This window comes from Falco peregrinus, chromosome 8 (assembly GCF_023634155.1).
Source record: "Falco peregrinus isolate bFalPer1 chromosome 8, bFalPer1.pri, whole genome shotgun sequence".
Taxonomy (NCBI): domain Eukaryota; kingdom Metazoa; phylum Chordata; class Aves; order Falconiformes; family Falconidae; genus Falco; species Falco peregrinus.
This window is the reverse complement of record NC_073728.1, coordinates 14,840,145-14,863,556: the sequence shown is the minus strand read 5'-3', so window position 1 is coordinate 14,863,556 and position 23,412 is coordinate 14,840,145. Positions and strand designations below refer to the sequence as shown.

General features: G+C 41.8%; 1 protein-coding gene across 2 annotated transcripts in view; it reads right to left on the bottom strand.

The window, feature by feature from the left end:
• The window catches only part of KLF7 (KLF transcription factor 7), a 112,327-nt gene that overhangs the window by 12,882 nt on the left and 76,033 nt on the right, over positions 1-23,412 (bottom strand). The window lies entirely within an intron of this gene.

Below are 23,412 nucleotides of genomic sequence, written 5' to 3'. Positions count from 1 at the left end.
AAGAGGTGTGGCCCCTGTCACTTAGAAGCAGTCAGATTAGTGAAGATAGAAACTGCCCAAATCCTTCAAAACTACAAAAGGGAAAGGGAAAAGGAGGGAAGATGAGGACAGGGTGCTATTCCTATAGAGCAGATCAGAGAATAATTTCTTTGCATCCTCAGCTTCCAAAAATGACTGATGGCAACAAATACTCTCCTAAAGTTACAATCCTAAGGGGTTTCATTACAGATGGTACATAAAGAAAGCCTATTTACAGAGGGGTGCCTTTCTTACAAACCACCTTAATCCTTTCCAGCTGACTCTGCAGAAGGACTGGGGCCCAGTTGCATGGCTCTCCAGCACTTGGGAGAGCTTGCAGCCTGCAGAAATCTGCCTGGGATCCTCATGTGAAGCTGGAAACTCAGTGGAGTGCCAGAGGAAAGGAAACATTCCAGCCCATTGAGCAAGGGACCCTCTGCCTGAGCCATTTGAAAGGAAACACCAAGCAAAGAGCTTCTGTGTTATTACAGCCAACACCAGAGGGTGCAGGGCATTCACTAACATAGAGACGACCTATTTTAATCCGTACTCCGTCTGCTTTTGAATCCTGGAGACCTGCATCCCAGAAATATGCCCACTAGGCTTGTCTATTACAGGTAATAGGATAGATATTTTTTTTCCCTCTTAGAAAATGAAGAGTTCAGGGCAGGGTGGGGGGAGTGTGTGTGTGTGTGTAAAGTAAAAAAATAGGTATGAGAGATCTGACTTTCCTAGGAAACTTCAAGATCTCACTTGAAAATTAAAAGTATTCTAACTAGAGATTTTCAACAAAATCTTTCCAACTTTGGGGAAGAGAATGCTTTTTTTCCACCTTGAGTGTTTGAAGGCCAGTGAAAGCAAATGCAGAGCAAGAGCTTCTGCCAGAAAACTCACAGATAAAGGACATTGAGAGGACTGAAATATTACTGTCCTCAAGTTATAAAGTACAGCAAGATTCAGTGACTTGACTCAGAGACCCCCTCATAAAGACTCTGTGGCAGAACCTGGAAAATTGTTTTGTCCAATTCTCTTCCAATGCTGCCAAGAGAAGGATGCAAATCACTTGACCATGGTACTGTTAAAAATGATTTAAAAAAAAAAAAAAGATAAAACCTTGCTGTCATTTTTCCAAAGCACATCTTATTGTCATTTTGTCTGTACTGTTAGTTGACAAATCTTAGCTCCTGTGTTCATTGTTCACAGATTATTACCAACTGATATAGCTAAATCTGTTTGACTCCTGCAGGATCCCCAGAGCATAGTCCTTCCAGACCAACCACTCATTTACAGTAAGACCCGTCTGTTGCAGGGGTCTGTAGCAGAAGGTATCACTAATTAGCACTTCTCCCTACAGGAGCATCACTCCCCAAACTTATGTTTAGTTTAGGATGCCACTTGTACTTGTATACTGTGTCTTTGGAACTGTAAGAGACAAGACAAGTCCATCTGGCCTATGACTATGAGCTGTCCTTAAGCAAGTGGGTTTTGACCACAAGCATTTCATAGCCATTTGCACGCAGAGCAGAGAAGCTCCTCATCGCCACCAGCAGCAGATGGCAGTGCCCTCTGGGGACTGATAGCCACACGCTCACCTTGCCAAAGCCACCCAAGCTTGGGCTGCCACAAAGTGCTTTCCAAACCTAATCCATGACTGTACTGGTATAAAAATGTTGTGGTCAGGGCTTCTTTACTGGATTCAGGGGCATGGCACAGCCTGTATGCCTAGATCCAGAGAGGAAGGGAGCTGGTTTTGCTGATCTTGGGTATCTTTTGATAGAATTATTTATCACTAAGAGATACAACCAGGTGTGCCCCAAAGTTAATTAGCAGTTTTTTCTGGACTGGCTCAGTCCCTCATTAGCTCCTCTTCTTGTAATAACTACCATCAGGCAGGGGAAGATGCCCCTGTACATGCACCTAGGCAGGGGGATGAGGGTAGATTTTGCCTCCAGCATCCAAGAATCATAGAAGTGGAGAAGATTTTGCCAGAAAAAAATGAGATATTTGGCAACAGTCATTATCTAGAAGAGTCTGCTGCTGTCAGTACACTGAGCATGCCTGGGCTTACGGCTCCTTGGATGTCAGCAATGATTCACCCACTTTGCATAGTGAAACCACAAATGAAGGTTGTGTGGAAGCAGCACCTTGCCCCCATTGCCACTGCAGAACAAGATGTCCTGCAATGAGTGCTTACAACCCCTTTTAGGAGCTATGATAGCACAAGCAAGCCACAACCACTAAAAGGCCAAGGCTGCAGCAAATTGATCTTTACAAACATTACACAGGCTCTATATTTCACACACCCTCCCAGTTTGCTGACTTCTCTGTGTACCTTTTGTGCTTGTAGAGGAGTGATATGTACGGCTGATAAAAATCACTGCAGAGGGTGTATTTATCAACCATGTTTTGCAAAGGATAATTTTAAATAAAAACATAGTATGGATGTCTCTATTGAATCTCCCCTTACTTCATTAATCCATTGTCTGCCTTTCTCTCTCCTGCTTTCCTACATTGCTTTCTCTGACCCTTGCTAGGTTTTGCTTTATGATGAAGTATGGAAAGAGCCGCATTCTGATTTCTTGCATCTTAGCAGCAGCATAGCATTATCCTACTAAGACAACAGTGTAAAATTTACTCATGTGTAAACACATGCAAAACTAAAAGTTATCATGCAAAACTAAAAGATTCTTTTATTCATTATTGTTTCTCCCCAATAATTTTACCAAGACCCATGCCCCTTCCCTTTCTTTCTCACAGTTAAGACACCCAAATCATGCATGCTTTATTATATAATTGGTATTTTGAAGGATTAATTACTTTTGGTCATTCAGGTTATTGAATAAAAACAAAGGCATCCCTGTTCTGAGTAACAGTGTTCTATATTATCCTTGTTAACATTTTGTCTATAATACAAAAATAAAGATTGACGCAAGGGCCATCAGTGATCTCATTCCATTTCACGTAAGGAACTTCTCTCTCTTTAATTTCTCCTCCATGCTATGTTAATTTGATACAGTCCTCAGGCTCCTAACACGTTAGCAACACTGCCCTCATTAAGGAAAGTGAAGATATCACGAGGGAACTATAATATTAAATGAACGTGTGTAGCCTCATTTCTTAGAGCATCACATGATGGAAGAGCAAAGACCTACAATTTTGAGGGAAGTGTGCAAAACACCTCTGTCAGTTGACCTTTCTGGGGAAGCACTTGTAATGCAGGTTGTTACTTCCTGATAAACTGCTTATGCTCCAAAATCCACTGAAACATTACTCTTTCGTGCAGATTCTATTCCAAGCGAAAAACTCTCAGACTTCAACATCTTAGACTGTGTATGAAAATTGGAAGCCATCTTCAGTGGAACAAACCTGCTCAGAAACACAGAAAGATGTTCTCAGTGTGTTCCAGACTTTATTGTAGATGGGAACGTATTGATTTATGACAACTGAAGACCTAACCATTTGTGTCCCAAATCCCCCTAGCCAAAACTCCCCTTTTTCCAAACTAGCCTGGGACTACTTCAGACAGAAGGGTCAGGCTCTGAATGGAAATCAAAGTATCCTGAGCTGGTCTTGGGTTCCCTCAGCTTACAATCTGTAGATATTCATGGTCCTGGTAAGCTTTGTCTCATTCCCTGTGTCTTCTTTTGGCTTCATCCACAGCTGGGTTTTCTTGACTAGATGCAATGTCCAGGTATGTCATACACGAAACCCACAGAAGAACCTACTGCTTTGATGAGACATGCTGTGCTCACAATTTCCTGCCACATAAATGGCTGGTCAAGGCTACTTTGTTTTCATTACCACTAAGCTGAGAGGGGTCCAATAATAAGAAAACATAAACAGAGGTTACGATTAAGCATTAGAATTACCATACTCAGGTACTCTTAATGAAAATCTCATCTAAAATGCATTTCATATTTCCTGCATCCTCCTTCCAACAAACCTGGATGATCCTTGTTAGTATAAAATATAAAAGAATAATTTGATGACAGCCTGTCATCACTTGCTTCTGTCTGCCAGATCTCATGGTGTCTGTTTATGCGCATGGTAGGCATTCATAAAACCAGCTTCTGTTCTGCAAGTTGGCAAACAATATGAGTGTGCTATTCACAAGACAGCCAGTGGCAAGCAGAAAGAGTAAATGCAGTGTCATGCTCACACCTTTTAATTCACCTTGGAATACTGACCCAAGGTATATCCTCATTGCAGCTGCACTCTATTGTGTGGGAATGCCTCAAATTAAGGCAACGTAATCTAGGGAGAGGTGGTTAGGATTGCATAGTACCAACTGCAACGGAAAATCCCTAGAGGAGGGAGAGCATTTGCAAAAATGATGGAAATTTATTGTGCTGACAAAGGTGTAAGTTACACCGGCTTTAGAGTGGGAAAGAAAAAATGGGTAGGTCACAGATGGACTAATAATGCCATTTTTTCTAGCTTTAGCTTCTTCTGCATGTGTCTAAAAGAAACAGCCCTTATTTTGAAAATGCAATCTCCTCCTGTTCTCAAACACCCATACAGCTTTACCTGGGTGAGGGCTGAGGAGGAAGAGGATTACTGATGAACGTTACTTAGCTCTGATTAGTGAGGCACAGAGCGGAAGAAGGACTAAAACTAACGAGGGAGATACTGAACACAAGCATAACCAGGCAGCAAGGAACACATGAGTAGGCAGCACACTCTGACAATTAGGTGTAATAGTCTATTTGCCAATGTCACATAACAGAGGTTTCCAGCCTGAGACTGAACTATAGTTTTTTATATATTTTAAAGGCTAGTGCCAGGGCAGGTAATCAACTGATTACAAGGATCCACTGCCATCATCTAACACAAAAAAACCAAAGTTTGTATTTAATATCTGTGTTCCTAGTTTCTAAACACAAAACAGAAACACATGAATCTATGAGAAACACCACTTTACTCCAAGTTCTCTCTTTATCACTTCAGTCGCTGTTTCTGCATATTCTTTAATTTGCATGTTACAAATTGTCTTTTCTTTCCCCTCGAGCTACCTAGTTAGAAACAAATTAACTTTTTTTATATATATATAATTTAGTTTTAGGGAGTTTATGCTTTAGCTTTTACTTGAAAAATGAATCTTCCTTGGGAGAAGCAATGTCCCTTGTGGTTGAACACTTGTGATGCTGGAACTGTCTCTGAATTTGCTGTTGTTTGCATCACCAGTTACCTGTGACATTGACCTTAACCAATTATGGTGTGATTTTGAAAACACTTAAGGGGATCATTACCTAGAGGTAGAAATCTGGGAAAGACAGCTCTGTGTCAAACGGTTGAGGAGGAAATATTATAAAAGGGTCATGCTTAGGGATGACAAACCATCCCACACCAGGAGAATGTAATTCTATTAGGGAAATGACTGCACAAGAGTCCACAGCCAAAACGCATCACTTGGCATTGCTCCCACCTCAGAGGCAGGTATCAAGCTACTTCTGCATGAAGAAATCTATCCAGCTGTCTTTTGTCTGCTACCTACAGAATCCCATTAATTTCATAGACTTGTCACTGCCTTAAATTCCCAAAATACTATCCAAGGATATTTTTAGCATCCAAGCAACTGGGAATCAACAATAGTCTTGGGAAGGGGCAAGAAGGGAAATTAGGGTTAATAGCAATCATTCATGAAAAGCAATCTAAACCATTTTTTAATTTAATTTGGAGTGCCAAATTTAGAGGACTCTTGAATGCTAAGGCCATTTTCATCACAGTGATCCTGTGTCTTATTGAGTAGGACCAGAGTATTAGTCATTTTTTGTGACCCTGAGTTATCAAGGACATGCTGGGCAAACGGCCAAGGTAATACAAGCTCAATAATAATAATCTATACTTAAAGTTAACATGATGGCTATTACATGACGGCTCTGCCAATTGGAGGAAGGTTAGAACTTCCAGCTCTGGTAACTGCTTGACTTAGCACTTTTTTTAGTGCATGAGAAACATTATAAAATAAAGCATATACCTTACAAGTGGGAGAAAAGTCATGCAATGTAAGCAGCAAAGAAATGGGAAGAGGTAGCAGAATGATGGGGGTGGAGAAGCAGTGAATCCAAAAGCAGTTTGGACATGTTTTTTAGAAAAAAAGGCAGTAAAACTCCCCTGGCTCCATCTGCACATAGGACTGTCATTGTGTGTGCCAGGAGAACAGATCAAGAGATTGATAGAAGCCCTGTTCTATTTAAAAGACATGGAAATGTGTGGAATCAAAGAAGTCAGAAATTACAAAAAGGCCAATGAAAGACTATCTACCTTCTAGGATTGTTCTCCGGGGTACATTTCTTGGGGGTGGTTGCCTAGTTGCGTCATTAAAGTCTCCAGCTCTCATCTCCAGTTTCACACTGTGGAGTTCTTTACCTTCAGTTTTTAACCTTTTCCAGTATGTATGACTCTGTTCAACACAGGAAATACATCTTTCATATATATGTATTTTTTTGTATACATACTTGTTTTGTTTAGCAAGTGTTACTGGTCTTAGTTACTGCTGTGGATCCCATGGACTCTCAGGGATCCAGACAGCAACTGGCTTCACCCATTAATTATCTGTCTTGTGACCCACAATGTCCCAGGGACTGCAAAAGAGTGAGTTCCAGAAATTGTCGCTTCCTTCAGACTGTAAGGATAAGATGGTTGCGAAGCTTTTTTCAGCTGTAACGTGTGGATTTTGACCAGGTTACCAGGAATCTGATGTTGTATCTATTAAATGTTTCCTTTACAATATCAGCAGAAGATTGGCTTCCCTGACTACCTTCCAAGGAAAATCAGGAACTTCAGCTGAATGCTCTAGCCTAAGATTGCATTGAGACAAAACTTGTTCTAACTCTATACCTACTCCATGGTCAGGATCACTCAAATTAGGCAATCTGGTCAGTCCCACTGATGTAGCTATGTTATTCTTCAGTCCTCTGCCAGGTCAAGGTCCTCTCAGAAGGGCCATGTTGATCCAAAAGTGACCAGGAAAGAATAAGCTATTTCTTCTCTGAATAGGCTAAAATGGCACTTTCCCATACTGTAAACTTCCAGGGACAGACACCATTTATTTCACCTCCCTGTACAATCAAATACAATGACATTTACTGCAGAACTCTTTTGGAGTTCTGTGTTTTTGAACACAAAAATATTACCTTTTATGTGACCATAATACCTCCAGTGAGGCTAACACAGTGAGGCCCACATGGCTATTGAAAGTCTTACTCTTAGTAGCACGAGAAACTACTCAACAAAGCACATGTGAACTGAGGCAAAAGAAAACCAGCTTGGGTAAGAGTACCTAGCAAGATGGACTGCAGAACACAGAATGGGCCTGTATCTTTGGAGTCTCAGTCAGTGACCTACTCACTACCCTGTAGCATTCAAACTGATCCACAGAGCTTTAAAATGAAAAATGGCTTCAAAGGAAAATAAATTGTTTTTAAGCACAGGTCTACTTTAAAAACACATAGCATCCTAGAGCTAATCAATATTTTGTGCCTATCACATTTCTCTTACATAGTATTTTTAGCAATGTAGTGCAAATTTCTCATTTTGCCTTTCTACAGAAAAATAATTAAAAGCATTTGATAGTATGTTTAACAGGTATTCTAGTGAAATACACCCTGCTTAAAGTTCACTTTTTGAGAGACCTTAGATTTATATATGAATTACAGCAGGTTTTACTTAAGAGGACTAAACTCAAATGTTGACATGGTGCTATAGTACTCTGTGAAATTACTGACTCCACCTCTTCCTCAGCTTCAAAACATACAGATGCTTTAGAGAAACCCACCAGGAACATTAATATGATGATGTGTCAGGAGCAGACTGCAGCAAGCAGGTGAGTTCTGACCTCACAAAAAGCCAGAGTGTCTCAGAGGGCTCTTCGCTGAAGAACAGCAGCATTTTCCAAACATGAGAGTGGAAACAGAAGCTGCTTAAAGGGAAATAATCCTCTTTGTTGAGCAGTCATTTTTTTTCTAGATGAAAAGGAAGAGAATTTGCAAAGCCACAATGTACCTCCGAGATGTAAATATATATTTTATTTAATAAATTTTAGGAGAAAAGATAGTTGACTATAATTTAAATGGCCATGTTAAACTTGCTACACAGACTATTCCAAATTTAAGTTTGAAATTAGTCCAGCACACCAGCAGTGTCTCAGAAATTTCTCAGGTTTCTGTCACCATGGTAGCTAAGTGGCAATGGGCTTAATTCTGCACTCTCTGAGTCCATGGTCAAACTTCTCCTGGCCTTAGCAATTCTGGATCTGACCCTGTAAATCCGAACATGCTTGAGACCAGAGTTTGATTTCTAAAATCTTTTTACCCAGTTTCCCACGGCAACTTGGGTTGGGAATTCTGTGAAGACCATTCACTTGAAAGATGTCTGGGGGAGATTTCTTTCATTCAGCAACAAATCCCTGACTGATTAAAAGAACTATGTTGACAGCTCAACAGGAAGCCATGCCATCCACTCCTTGGGCAGCAGGCACTTCTGGCAACATGTGCCAATTTAGAAGACAGGGAACAGTAAGGGAGGGGAATCAGGAGTCAGACAAGGTCCCTGGAAACTTCCAAGCTGTTTGAAAAATGAAGGGAATTGTTATCTTGTTTAAATGCAGTCCTCAGTCTCTCACAGCCAACTAGACAAATTAACCATTATACTAAAATATTTCTGTTGTCCTCAGTAGATGATGGTAAAATGTAATGATTAGATAATACACAGGAGCATACATAACTCCTCAACAAAATCATCAGCTCTGTGGGACAGACACTTCTAAAAACCCAGGTCCATATACATAAAGACTTGGGCTCTAATACCTTGTGGTTTTATCCTCTTTCCCAGAAGGTCTAAGGCCTGAGAGATCATGTTATCTATCTCTCAGCCTCTCCTTAATGACTTGTGAACCAGCTAGCTGCCTTCAACCAAACTGGCAATGTGAAAGAGGTCACAAAAGTAAGAAGTTTCTACAAGCTCTGTAAAAGAAGGTGGCTGTGTGGAGTACAGACCCCATGTTAGTGCCTTTAAAAGGGAAAGGGGTGTGCGATGAGGTCAGTAATTAGGTCTAGTTTGAAAAGAGCAGGAGGGGGCCCCTCCAAGAGGAAAGCGGAGGAAATCAAGGGTGTTTTTTGGCACACTTATGGTGGAAATTGAGGAGAAGTGTGTTACAGACTGTGGGTGGGCTGGGACACAATTTCAGAGGAAACTAGACTTCGTTAATTCTGCTGCTTGGTTGTATTACTGTTTTCTGTGAAAATGATGAGGATTATTAGACATAGCTGGCTCAATTGCATTACCAACATGAAAAGGCCTGAACCAAACCATGAGGATGATGAGAAAAGAAGCTCAAATGCTGAGAACCCATGTAATATGTAGTCATACACAATAAAAGCCAATATCAACATATAACATATGCATGTTAATTAAAGTCATGTATGTGCTGAAAACCCTCAAAAATACAAAGGAACCTGCAGGGCATTTAGAGCAAGGGTGGCATCAACATAAATCAGTATTGTTTTTTGGACGTACCTGAGTTCAGCCAAAGGTTCTTCTGGGAGTTCTTTGATTCTTTGGGAAGTCAGACAAACCAAAACACCTTATTATTGCACTGAAGCTTCATGTGGAAGTGTTAATTCAGAACTGATGACTGCACTCTCTAGAAACACACCTGAACAACTTTCTGTTTTGTAGGAATATGCTTAGAACATCAGCATAAAAGCTTAGCGATAAAGCAGTGTCAGCCTTAGGACAGATCTCAGGTGAGGCCTGTGTAGAGGAATGAGGAAGATGTAAGCTATGCAGGAGCTGTCCTTATGGAAGTGACTAGAGTCAGATTCTGCTCCCATTTGTGGCTTGAAAAGCAAGAGCCAGCCTGTACAAATGCCAGGCTTTTTTTCCCATTTAAAGCCAATCTGGGGAAAAAATCTGGTTTCTATGTGAATTTAGCTCTTGCTGAAAAGAGGACTGTCTCACTCTTTAATTGTTAAAATACTGCTTTTTTAAAAGCAAGCAGAAGGCAAGGCAAGGAGGGAGTTTTGCTCTACAATTAGGAAGACCCATTAAGCACATACCCCGCATTTTCATTAGGTGACAGGATGAAAATCTTGAGCAACTTTTTCTGTTGAATAAGTATCACAAGGCTCAAGGGGACTGCTAATTCCCTTTCCTACAATGACTCAGGCTGGGATTTCCCCTAGTTTTGTAATTAGCCTAGTTGCTATTTTTCTTCCTACCCATTTTGTTGCTTAGGAGACTGCTAGTCATGCAACCCCCCCCCCCCCCCCCCCCATCCCAAACAAAACAAAATTTAAAAAGCCAAGGCCCAGCCCTGCCACTGTGATCCCAAGTTATGGAATGCTGAATGCTTCTGCCTCCTGGGATCTGCCCACAGAGAAGGAACATGCTTTGCTAGTATAAAGAGTTGCCAGGGAAGTAGTTCTCCAAGCACAGCCACTGTTTGCTCCCCAAAAGCCAGGTAGTATAGATTTATTTTTAATTTTTTCAGGGCAGTAACAGGAGTTTTTCCAGCAGAACAATGTAACTGGGCAATGATTTATGGGGCAGAGGGTTGGTTATATGACAGAATCATAGAACAGCACAATTTCCCTGTCATTACATCAGGACTGTGCAGTCCTATAATAATTATACTTGCATCCCTGTCTAAATATAGGAACAAATTCAGGGATTCCTTTTCCTGGGGAGGCTCTGCCAAGCCTATTTGTACATATCCTAATCCAGTATGAATATGGTGCCCCATAATAACTGCTGGCTATTCTACCTCATTTTCAGCAGGAGACCTCAGTCTGCTTCATAAATCTTGTTACCATTAATTTCCTCTTTTCCCCTTACATTTTTATCCTCCCTCCCCACCTTTAATTTTATAAAATCACAGAATGGTCATGGATGTAAGGGACCTCTGGAGATCATCTAGTCCAACCCCCTGCTAAAGCACATTCATCTACAGCAGGCTGCACAGTTGCATCCAGGTGGGTTTTGAATGTCTCCAGAGAAGGAAACTCTACAAGATCTCTGGGCAGCTTGTCCCAGTGCTGTCACCCTTAAGTTCTTCCTCATATTCAGAAAGAACTTCTTGTGTTGCAGTTTGTGCCCGTTGCGCCTTGTCCTGTCACTGGGCACTGCTGAAAAGAGCCCGGCCCCATCCCCCCGACACTCGCCATTAAGATATTTGTGTACATTGGTAAGATCCCTCTCAGCCTTCTCTTCTCCAGGCTGAACAGGCCCGGCTCCCTCAGCCTTTCCTCACCAGGGAGATGCCCCACTCCCCCCGCCATCTCTGTAGCCTCCGCCGGCCCCTCTGCAGCAGTTCCCTGTCTCTCCCGAACCGGGGAGCCCAGCACCAGGCACAGCGCTCCAGATGAGCCTCACCAGGGCAGAGCAGAGGGGGAGGATCACCTCCCTCGCCCTGCTGGCCTCGCTCCTCCTCATGCCCCTCAGGGTGCCATCGGCCTTCTTGGCCCCAAGGGCACACTGCTGGCTCATGGGCACCTTGCTGTGCACCAGCACGCCCAGGTCCTTCTCTGCTAAGCTGCCTTCCAGCAGGTCAGCCCCAGCCTGGGCTGGTGCCTGGGGTTGCTCCTCCTCAGGTCCAGGACCTGACATTTGGTTTTATTGAACTCCATGGGGTTCCCTCCACCCAGCTCTCCAGCCTGCCCAAGCCTCGCTGGCCGGCAGCACAGCCTCTGGTGCATCAGCCGCTCCTCCCGGTCCTGTATCATCAGCAAACTTGCCAAGGGTGTGCTCATTCCCTTCATCCAGGTCATTGATGAAGTTGAACAGGACTGGACCCAGTACTGATCCCTGGGGAACACCACGAGCTACAGGCCTCCAGCTGGACTTTGCTCCATTGAGCACAACCCTCTGAGCTCTGCCATTCAGCCAGTTCTCAATCCACCTCATTGTCCACTCATCTAACCCACACTGCCTGAGCTTGCCTATGAGGATGCTATGGGAGACAGTGTCAAAAGCCTTGCTGAGGTCAAGGTAGACAGCATCCAGTGCTCTTCCTTCTTCTACCCAGCCAGTCATTCCATCATAGAAAGCTATTAGGCTGATCAGGCATGATTCCCCCTTAGTGAATCCATGTTGACTGTTCTTGATGATCTTCTTTTCCTTCACGTGCTTTGAGATGACCTCCAGGATGAGCTGTTCTATCACTTTTCCAGGGATGGAGGTAAGGCTGACGGGCCTGTGGTTTCCAGGGTCCTCCTTCTTGCCATTTTTGAAGACTGGAGTGATATTGGCTTTCCTCCAGTCCTCAGACACCTTTTCTGTTCTCCATGACCTTCCAAAGATGATGGAGTGTGGCTTTGCAACAAGATCTGCCAGCTCCCTCATTACTTGGAGGTGCATTCCATCAGGGCCCATGGATTTGTGGGTTTCAGTTTTGCTTAAGTGTCTTTAACATGATCATTCTCAACCAAGGGAAAGTCTTTCTCCAGACTCCTTCTCTTACCTCCAGAGTCTGGAAAACTGGAGGGCCGACCATGGCAGTGAAGACTGCAAGTAAAGAAAGCATTCAATAATTCTGACTTCTCTGTGTCCTTCATGAGCAGGGCACCCACCTCATTTAGCTGAGGGCCCACATTTTCCCAAGTCATCCTTTTCTTGCTAATGTATATGAAGAAGCCTTTCTTGTTGTCCTCGACTTCCCTCACCAGATTTAATTCCAAATGGACCTTAGGCTTCCCCATCACCTCCGTGCATGTTCTGACCACATCCCTATATTCCTCCCAAGTGGCCTTTTCCTTTTTTCCACATCCCATAAACTTTCTTCCTCTGTTTGAGGTTAGCCAGAAGCTCCTTGCTTATTCATGCAGGCCTCTTGCCCTCTTTGCTTGATTTTGTACTCATGGGGCTGCAGCTATCTTGAGCTCAGAGGAAGTGATGTTTGAGTATTGGCCAGCTCTCTTGGACCCTGCTACTTTCTAAAGCCCTAGCCCATGGGATTCCTCCAAGTAGGTCCTTGAAGAGGCCAAAGTTAGCTCTCTTGAAGTCCAGGGCTGCAATCCTACTTGTTGCTCTGCTTCCTCCACGCAGGATCCCGAACTCCACCATCTTATGGTCACTGCAGCCAAGGCTGCCTCAACCTTCACATCCCCAGCCTGTCCTTCTTAGTTTGTGAGTACAAGTACCTTGACTCATTGGCTCCTCCACCACCTGCATCAAAAAGTTATCATCAACGCTCTGCAGGAACTTTCTGCACTGTGTGAGCCTAGCTGTGTTGTCTTTCCAGCAGATATCAGGGAGGTTGACATCCCCCATGAGAACCCGGGCCTGTGATTGTGAGGCTACCTCCAATTGTCTGTAGAAGGCCTTATCAACTTCCTCTTCCTGATCAGGTGGCCTGTAGTAAACACAGCAGCGCCCCCCATGTTGGCCTGCCCCATAAGCTCTCAACTCATTCAGCATCCACCCCTAGGAAGAGCTTGATACATTCCAGTTGCTCCCTCTCATAAAAAGCAACTCCACTACCTCTCCTTGCTGTGAAGGAAGGTGAAACTGCAGCCAAGAGAACAGGTCAACAGTAAGAAGTGCTGAAAATTTCTGGACCCTGGTCCAGTCCTCTAATGGATGGATATCACTCTGAAGAGAAACCAGTGTAAAATGCTGTAAAGCATTTCACACAGGCTAGAAAATTAGTCCTGCATTACAAGCCCTGTCTCTTGTTATTTTCTGGCTTTTGAAAAGGACTAAATACATAATTTCTTGGTGTGGCATTGAAGCTCTTTAGATTTCATCCCAGTTAAAATTTCTGGTGCTTATTTTTAGGATCTCAGCCACAGGTTTAAGAACTTAATGTCAGGCTCCTGTGCTTGACATGTTGAATGTGTGGGTTTCTGGCACATGTATTTTAAAAGAAATGTGTTATAAATTGGCTTCCTAGGGCCTGAGGACTTTGGCAAAAGACTTACTAAAAAATATGCAGCATTAGAAAGCAGAACACTTTCAAAAACTGCTGCTGTACAAGATGACTCATAAGGTGATACCACCAATTTTGCTAGTAACACCAAAGGAAAATTATGTCCTAGATCAAAAACACTCAGATGTTGTGGATTTGTTCCTGGGGAAGACATGACATGCTTCACCAAGCTTGTTTCCTCAGCTGAATAAAGTGACTGAGAATGTAGATAATACCAGCACATTCAATGCAAGGGGGAGGCAATGAGGGGGTAAGTTCTCATGTCTTGATCTTGCTCTTATTTGTAGATGCTGACACATCTCCCTTGGACTTTTGGAAAGTAGTAGTGACACCAATATAGCTGTCCTTAATTTCCTGCTTTCTCCTCCAGTCTGTTGTTCCTATCTCTTGTTCCCTATGACTGGTCTTTTTAGATACCCTCTCCAGGAGCTTGTTCAAGCCTTCTTATCTGTTTGCCTAAGCCAGCAGAGCAGTCTATGTAGCTCTTCAACTTTACATAATATTTGCTTACTGTCCAGCGGTATCTTTGAAAGAGCTGGCACTTTCATTGATCTATCTGAAGCATGTACAAAATGACAGATGTTAATGTCCTTTCAGAATTACTGCCCTTCCACTGGCAGCGGCAAGGACATAAGAAGGGTTGTATGTGAACCACAATATACGATTAAGAAAGAACAAAGAGACAGAGGCACTTTCCCACAAGGAGAAAGCTGGTGAGGTTTCATTCAGAAGATGGTAATGTGTGTTCCATCATGGGATGATGACCTAGGGTTGCAGACTCCTAGGGAAGGTAGGAATATGCATCATGGGGTCATGACCAGCCCACCCCTCCTTTATGGTTAAGGTGGGAGGATTTATGTATTAATTTCTATTTCTGTAGCTCTTAAGACCAACACCAAGAGGTCAGGGCCATGCTGGACAGGATGTGATAGTGACATTTAAAACCAAGACAGTGCCTCTTCCACAGTGCACATACCTTGCTACCTAGACAGAATGCAGCACAAAGGAGAGAGTGACACATAACGGGGAGACAAATGGGGGGCAAAGCAAGAGCCTAGCCAGGGGCACTAGGTCACACTCACTGCTCAGTCACAGGCAGAGGCAAACATCCTGATTGATGCCTGCTGCAAGCTAACTGGGTCATGCTGGCTGAGGGTGTGAAGACGATCTCATTTTCAGTGCCATCCTGCTTCTGCTACAGACAGCAGTAATAGCACAGTTCAGCTTATATGAGTTCAGGAGCCCCCAGGTAACTGCCTGGAGCTCCCAGTACAATCTTCTTGCCTCCACCAATTGGAGAGCACCTCCATCAAGTACAGGTGCTATAATCCCCCACCATTTCAACATAGGCAAGAACTGCCGAGTCAGATTTGACAGTCAGGTCTTCCAGCACCAGCTCCTGGACTTTGAGCTCTCATCTGTAACCTCCCTCAGCTGGAAACTGCTTGGCTCAGCTAGGAGCACTTCACATTAATTTTCTCCACTGATTTCCTTTGTAAACCTGTTGTGCTTCACCTCATAACAAGCTCTTCAGCATCCTCATTATAGTCTCTACTTACACTGCCAAGCATGGCATGCCACCAGATCACTGCTTGGCATGTCCACACTTGAGTAAAATCCAAATGGAGCCATAGGAAGGGCAGAGAGAAGAGAAACAATTCTGAAGAGGTTATAGGGAGTATGAAAAGGGGCATATATCCCAGCATCCTGTTAGCTTCTGCCATGAGGAAAGGGGCAACAGCATCTATGGCAGCATCTACCAGGAATGACCTTGGTGAGGGAGGGGGAGATGTTAATTGTGGTTTCTGGTAAACTACAGGGACCAGTATATATCACAGCAACATCCTTTTTCTATTTACTCTAGCTTCTCTTTGGACAGTTTCTAGCTTTTTATCTTTTATCAAATAAGGGAAATATTTTATAATATTTGATATATTTTACAATATTTTATCAAACAGAAGCAGTCAGAACTATAGCCACTTCTGAGTACCCAATGCTTTGTTTTGGAAAGCTAGGGAAACACAGTATCTTCTCCATCTTGTCTGAAAGGGATAAAAGACATCATAGACCTTACACAGGCTCCTGAATCCTCATGGATTGTTATTGCAGGGTTAAGCCTTGTGTTTTAAAAATGGAGGAAAACTTGTATTATAAGTGCCTGGGGGCTTTTGAACTGGTTTATAAAAATAGCTGCCTGAAGAAGAGAAAGAGAAGAAAAAGAAATCTGAAAAACAAATTCAATACCAAATAGTTTCTACTGTGCCCATCTATTTCAACTAGTGTGATATTAATAGAACACACAACAGCAGGGAGTGGGAAAATAAACATATTTTCACTCACATAAAGAGACTGCCTAAATGACTCACAAATGCAGAAATAAATAAATGGCTCCCCATGATAATCTGAAACTATATTATATCCACAGAAACAACTCAGCTTCTTAACTGTAACTTAACGTGTTAAATTCACTCAGTTTTATTTGAGGCCACGGACAGATTGAGTGATCAATCTCTATTACCCTGAGCTTTTTTTTTTTTATCCCATCCTTACAGTGCCATTTTTCTTCTCACTAGACATTTCAGTTCATTTCCCTGAGCCTTCTTCAGCTTAATAGCTGAATTTCAGATTTACAGGGGGGAAAAAAAGGCTCTCAAACTTCCAAAGGGAAGTGAGCAAGAGTGCGTTGTGCATGGGAGGAGAAAATATAGCAAGAAATGAAAAAAGAAAAAAAAATTGCTAGCATTGCATGTGCTGCACTTAGCTGATAAAAGTTTTGTATTCTAGTTTCATAATGGAGATGTTTACTGTCAAACAGGTGCTGGCCTCAGATGCTGTAAAATCAAAAGGAGGGTGGTTTGTTTCTTTTTTTGTCTTGCAGAATTGGCAAACAGGTATTCCCCCGGAGAAATGGAACGAGGACATAGCAATTAACTCTCCCGTTCCTGCAATCAGAGTGCTAATCACATCCTTAGCAACTGCATGGTCACTATGGTACCGAGACTGTCTTTTGCTCAAATCCTTTCTGATTCATTCTCCTGGTAACTTTGGTGATGGTCAGAGCAGAGGTTACATACACTTGCTGACACTGTGCTGAACGGTTCCATCAATCTCCATTCTGCAATATTGGACTCTGTTGCAAATGAAAATCAGCTGCGAGGCCAGAAAGGAAGCCAGTAAGTGTCCAGAGAATCTATGCTGTTTGCTCTTCAGAAACACTGTGCAAATGACAAACACAATGCTTCACTACAGACTCTCTGCTCTAACAGTCTTAAATGTGAGGCTAATGAACTTTAGCTTTCAACTCCATTGAACCTCATTATACTTTAAATACCCTTTGTGTAACATCTTCTTGTGACTCAGCTGCCAAAAACAATCATGAAGCTATCAGAAAAGAAGGAAAAGAAAAGGCTATGATCTTAAAAACAAGCCAATCAGATTCATCTTTCCACAGCAAATATTTGTCCTGGGAGAAGCAGTGACAAATTATAGAGGCTGTAATGGAAAAATGCTAGATGTTGAGACATTCGTGAATGCTAACAGAATCAGAAAATAGCACCAAGAAACAGACGTTACAACAATCTGTCCCCAGTGGAGTCGTTTAGAGTGGTCACTGAATCTCTCCTGTAAGAAGTTCTATCCCACGCATTGCTGACACAAACAACTGGAACCAGCTTTCATTCACTGAACATTAAGGGTTCAAGTCACTAATCTCTTAACTGCTTCAAGTGCTTCAGTGACACAGAAGAGCTGCGACTCCAGTCCTCACTGTGTGTAGAGGGACTGCTGACCCCCTTGCCTCACTGGTGGTATGAAGTGGCAAAGGCAAATTTAATCAAGACTCCAGCCCTTTATTTTCATATCTCAATGTTTTGGTACACGGGAAGGCTAACCTTAGCATCAGTCAAGCAGAGAGAAGGAAACAAGTGTTTGTAGGAAGAAGACAGATGTCATGTAACCAATGTGTATGAAGTCTATGTCAGGACACTATGCAGTTAATGTGAATAGGAGGAAACATTCTCTGGGAGCATATTTTCAATATCTCCTCAGCTGCAGGACTATGTCCTCTGATAAAGCTGGTACTGATCATTTTTGAAGGCAGAACAGGTGGATGCTGTGTGGATCTAGCATGACAAACATCCATTTTCACACATAGGAGATAACATTAAAATTAAAGGTATGGATACTGGGAGGTAGCCAACTGGAGTGGAAGTTTCAAGTGGTACTGACTGAGATGTGGATAAATGCATAGCCTCAGAAAGATTCAGAGTGCACATTTTCAATAATGTCAGCATTTATTATATACTTCTAATTGGAGGACCTCAGCTCTCCATTTTCATAATTGATTCCTGTAACAAAGACACCCTGAGTGCTGTATACCGCTCACTGATTGCTGGGCAAACATTATTGAAGTGTCAATATTTGCTTTTTCCTAGAGCTATCATTGTTTGAGAGGGTATAAGTCATTTTGGATAATGCTTTACTCGTGCTCTATTAAACACGTATGAAAATCATCTGGTATGCTCACTGTGGGTTTTTTTCACTTTTTGTTTCACTTTGCAGTGAAAACAACTGCTAGCCAGTTGATAAAGCCAGAATACAAGACAAGGTATTTCAGAGGAATGCGATTTTACCTATCCTATTGGTATCCCATTACTGGAGCCTTAGGTTCAGAAACGGCAGGAATTCAAAATCTTTACCAATTTTACATTCTCAAAGCTCGTCTCTATAACCATGCATTCCCCGAACTCCCCACCTCCTCCTACCCAGGGTAGTGATGCTTTGTCTTAAACAAGAAGTCAACATCTTTATCACAGATAGTTTCCTTTAGAAGTTTGTGCAGCACCTAGCATAATGGGCACCCTGCCCCTAGTTACTTCTTGGTGCTAGCATGACACAAGCCTATGTTTTCATATTAGTGGTGAAGGTTCTATTTGTTGAATGGGTAAAATGAAGCCTGACTGTGTGTCTGGACAGAATGAGGAGAAAAGTAGATGGTGGTTTCTTGTTAAACAAGGAAGAGGAATTATTTTCTGCTCTAGCCAATATATAATGACACCTTCCAGTTGTTCTGGGGGCTCATCTTTTCAAAAATCACATAGATTTTCTCTGTAGCCCAAGAACTTGAGCAATAACCACTGTAGTGGAGCTGGACATAACCCCATCATTGCGAGTTTGGCCAGCTTACCCAAAGCCTTCACCACAAACTTTATGAAAAATATTGCTTGCTATTTACATGAAAGTTGCAGTACACAGAGTATGGTATTTTTGTCAGGGTGACTGAGCTGCACAGCTATGGAGTAACACTTCAGATTATTCTATTGGCCCTTTGGTCATTCAATATATAGGTAACTGCATTTCATATAACACTCTCCCAAGGTAGACAGAAGATCACTGTGACTTCTGGTAATGAAACACCTGGGGAGTCTCCTGCTGCACTTGGAAAGAAGACAGAAGAAAAGTGGATTGCAAAATCCAAATGCTATGGTCTTGGCTCCCTGACATAGGTCAAGAGGAGGTTGTTTGGAAGCTGACTGCATATTTCAGATCTAGAAATCCACACCACAGGACCAGAAGTTTTGAAAGGACAGCTTTGTTATCCATAGTTGTTTTGCTAACTTCAATGTTTTTCATTCATCCTGCTCTATAATCAGGATAGAATTTGACCTTGTATATAAAAAAATGTGCCTTTCAGTGGGTGTTTAAAATAGGTGGTTATTCTTGTGCAAGTCAATTGGGAATGTGTCTAAATCCACTACACATGGTTTTTTACACATACAGAAATTTGTTTTCATGAATAGGAACTCCAGGCATCTGGAGTAGATAAAAATCTATGGTAAGGATCCGAGGAGAAACTTTTGCCTGTTCTACACTAGAACTTATATTTATATGAAACGTTACCAAGATCCTGCTGAATAGGAGTTTGTCTTGTCATTAAACTGATTGGTAACTGCTGGTCAGTGTAAGTCATGTTTTTCCTTTCTGCATAACCTGAAGAGAGTAAAAGCCTCTCAACTCCAGTTGCAGAGGATAAGTTCAAATATAAAAGCTCATGCTAACAGCTCTCTGTACATTCTTGTGACACTTCCCAATGGATCAGCTATTTCAATGTCCATCACAACACCACAAAGCTCCTTGCTTCCTCTTCTTTCACTTCTGATGAAACTTCCTCTATCATAGAGTAGAGCTAATGGTCTACATTTAATCAAGAAAAACATTTACATTTCAAAATAATGAGACACGTTCAGCTGGTAACTTGTTAATTAGTTCTCAAGCATTCTCCCTTTATCCTCTTGTGCTGCAGCTCCAAATACATGTGGCAGCAGCTGACAATCCTCCCAATAACAAGGGAGGTAACTTAGGCAAATATTATCTCAGACTCCTGCTTTGCTCCAGACTCAATTTACACCAATCTGTTGACTTCAGGAGAATTACTCCCGATTTACCTAGGGGTAAATGTCTTTATGTATCACACTGTCTTACTTTTCCTAAGAAGTTTTTACCTTCTATTTTTGCATGCGGAATGTCTGCAAAGCAATTACATGCCTGAACTTAAGCCTCTCTGCCCCTTTATTTTTTAACAATGCTATACTTTCACTCTGGAGCTCCTAATACTTGAGGTCAGATTCACATTTACAGAAAAGCTATTTATATGACTTTATAAGTCAGTACCATTTTTTTCTTGATTCTCAAATGAAGGCTCTTCTACCCAGCTATACAAAGGTACCACTATATAAATAAGAATTTGTACATTAATATTTTTTTTCTAGCACCCAGATTCTTCCAAGTGAGGATGAATGTAAAGAATGACGATCTGTTCCCAGTTTCTCTCCCTGTACTAATAAAATCAGAAATACATATGCTGGGTTTCACAGTCTTCCCCAGCAGATTCCCTAACAACTGTAAAACTCCAGCAATTAGTCCCCAGCACAGGATGCGCTTCAGCTGACCTGCTGGCAATCAGTTGCTCCAGGCCCTAGATCGATTTTTGTCCTGTGATTATCAGTTGTCTGGTCAGACAGAACAAGATCTTAAAGACAAGAAGACGTTTTAGGAAATAAAACCAGGATGTTCTACTCAGCACACAATTTCCTCCTTTACCCCAAATTTGCAAGGCACATAAGTGTGCACTTAAAGCACATGATTAATCACCTTTTTAGGAACAGGAAGTATTTCCTGAACTGGAGGCTATGTCTTCTCTTCTGCAGCTCTGTAGATGGGAATCTTTTTGTGTGTTTTCTTTTTCTTTCTTTTTTTATATCCTCCCCCCCCCCCCCCTCCTTTTTCCCCCCTGTCATATACAATGTGTCTGTGCAAAGTTCTTTTTCCTAAATATGGTGGGTAGGCAAGGAGGCAGTTATTTAAATAACAAGGTGGAGGAACAAGTTATAAAAATAGCACACATTCCCAACTTTTTAACAGGAATTTGTACTTCTGAACCATTTCAGTTTCTCTGGAAGCCTGAGGACAAAGTACACATAAGACTGAACCTGGCTTTTTTATTGATGTTTGTCTTCTGTAAAGGAACTACTTAACCACATTTTTGAAAATCATAAATTAGCCCCAAGGAGCCATACAAATTGCAAGTAAAACAAAACAAAATAAAAGAGGAAGAAATAAAACTACCACGCAAAACTATCTTTCCTAAGTCTTCAGGACATCTTTTGAATACCCATCTAATTTTGTGACCATGGCAAAAAGTGTTCCCACATGTAGAAAAACGTTGCCAATACTTCTAAAATATTTTGACAAATAAGTTTCACATTTTAATTAGACATTTAGAGCCTGAATGTATTGCCTGTAAAGCCAATGCAATGATTCTGATTTTCACAGAAACGTGATCCAGCCCTGGGGTTGGCAGAAGTTGTGATTTTGGATCTGAGCTCCAGAGAACAAAATTCTAGAAGAGTGATTCATGAATTGGAGTATCTCAGGTGTATTTCACTTGAAATATTTGAAAGAAATCTAATCAATTCCTTAAAGATAATCTCATGTGCTTATAATGGTTACTCATGAAAGTTCATTTCATTGCAAAGTTTCCAGCTTGATAGTCTATAGGAGGCATAAGTCCTGAAAAGTATCACTTGATAGCTAAACTTGTGACAAGCAGCGTACTAATTGTCTGCATCTTCAAAAAACACTCATTTGATTAAAACTCCCTAATTAAATAGATGGTTCCCTAGAAAAAAGAAAAGAACTAAGAACTGGGGAAGGCAGGTTAATTAATTAAATATTTTTTCATGCTACTACTATTTCTTTTCTTCCCGACTCCTTTTTCTGTACCTTTAAAAAATACTAATCCTCGTAGAATAGTCTATCAATAGCACAGGCATTCACAACAGCTCAGCCCAGAGGGGACTCTGATCCACTTTCACTGTTAAGACAAAAATTCCATTGATACCAGTGAGCTTGACCCTGGGACATGCATTGGTAGTTGACTTGTCAGAGCTCAGCTTTGCTGGCCACTTGGCATGATGCACACCATGCACCTATTTACTTAGGACCCAGAAGGAGAAGTGAGAGTTACAGAAAACCTCTTCTGAACTGCTCCAGTTTAATTTGGATATTTGTGGGATTCAATAGAGTGCCAGCAAGACTAACCTAGTTACGGAATAAGAATATTAGCCATTGCAAGTCAGGCTCTGGCCAAATTATTTTTCAAATACAAATAATCTTGTTGTGACTATGAATATACAGGTGGGGTTTTTTTCACTTTTGCACGACATTTGGAGGTTCTGTTCCTACAAAGCCTTGTGCATATTTTTGACCTAAACCTCTGTGGAGTAGCCCCTAGCCCCCTGCCCCCCCATCTCTCCCCACCCCCCCCAGACAACTTTAATTTCTTGAATTCTGCAATGTGCACTGTATAAGGTTAAGCAGCTCAGGGATACTTTGAGGCATTGTGGTCTATCATCTATACAACGGCATGGGAGTCTTCTGTGCATATCCACAGCAGCAAGAAAACAGCTGGAATATTGCTATAACAGTTCTGTGGGAGGAAGATATAAAAGGGAACAGCAGAAGAAAGAATATCTTGGAAAATATTTCAGTGTAATAGGGTGTGAGGTGGGAAGGTAGAAAAACAAGCATTAGATAATCTAGTCTTTAAAATCTACTGTGAGTTTCTCAGAAAATAACTCATTGCTCAGCCTAAAGATCTGAATATCCTTACTCGCAATTCCATGGCTTGTTCACTAGCTTCTCTATTTGATTGTGTATTTTTTATAAGAAAATTCCCCTTTCCAAATTTTTAAAAGCTACTCTTTGGTATGCTTCTTACCCAGAGGATGTTGCTCAGAATTACACTGTGGTCCCTTTTATTTACTCCTAATATATAGTTGCTTCTTGTCAGCCATTAATAGATAAATTCATAGATTTTTTACTATCTGGTTTTCTTCAGCTACTAAAATCTTATCTCTATAGATCCAATGGTGTCTTGCAACTGCCGAGTCCCTTTCCTCCCCCTCACT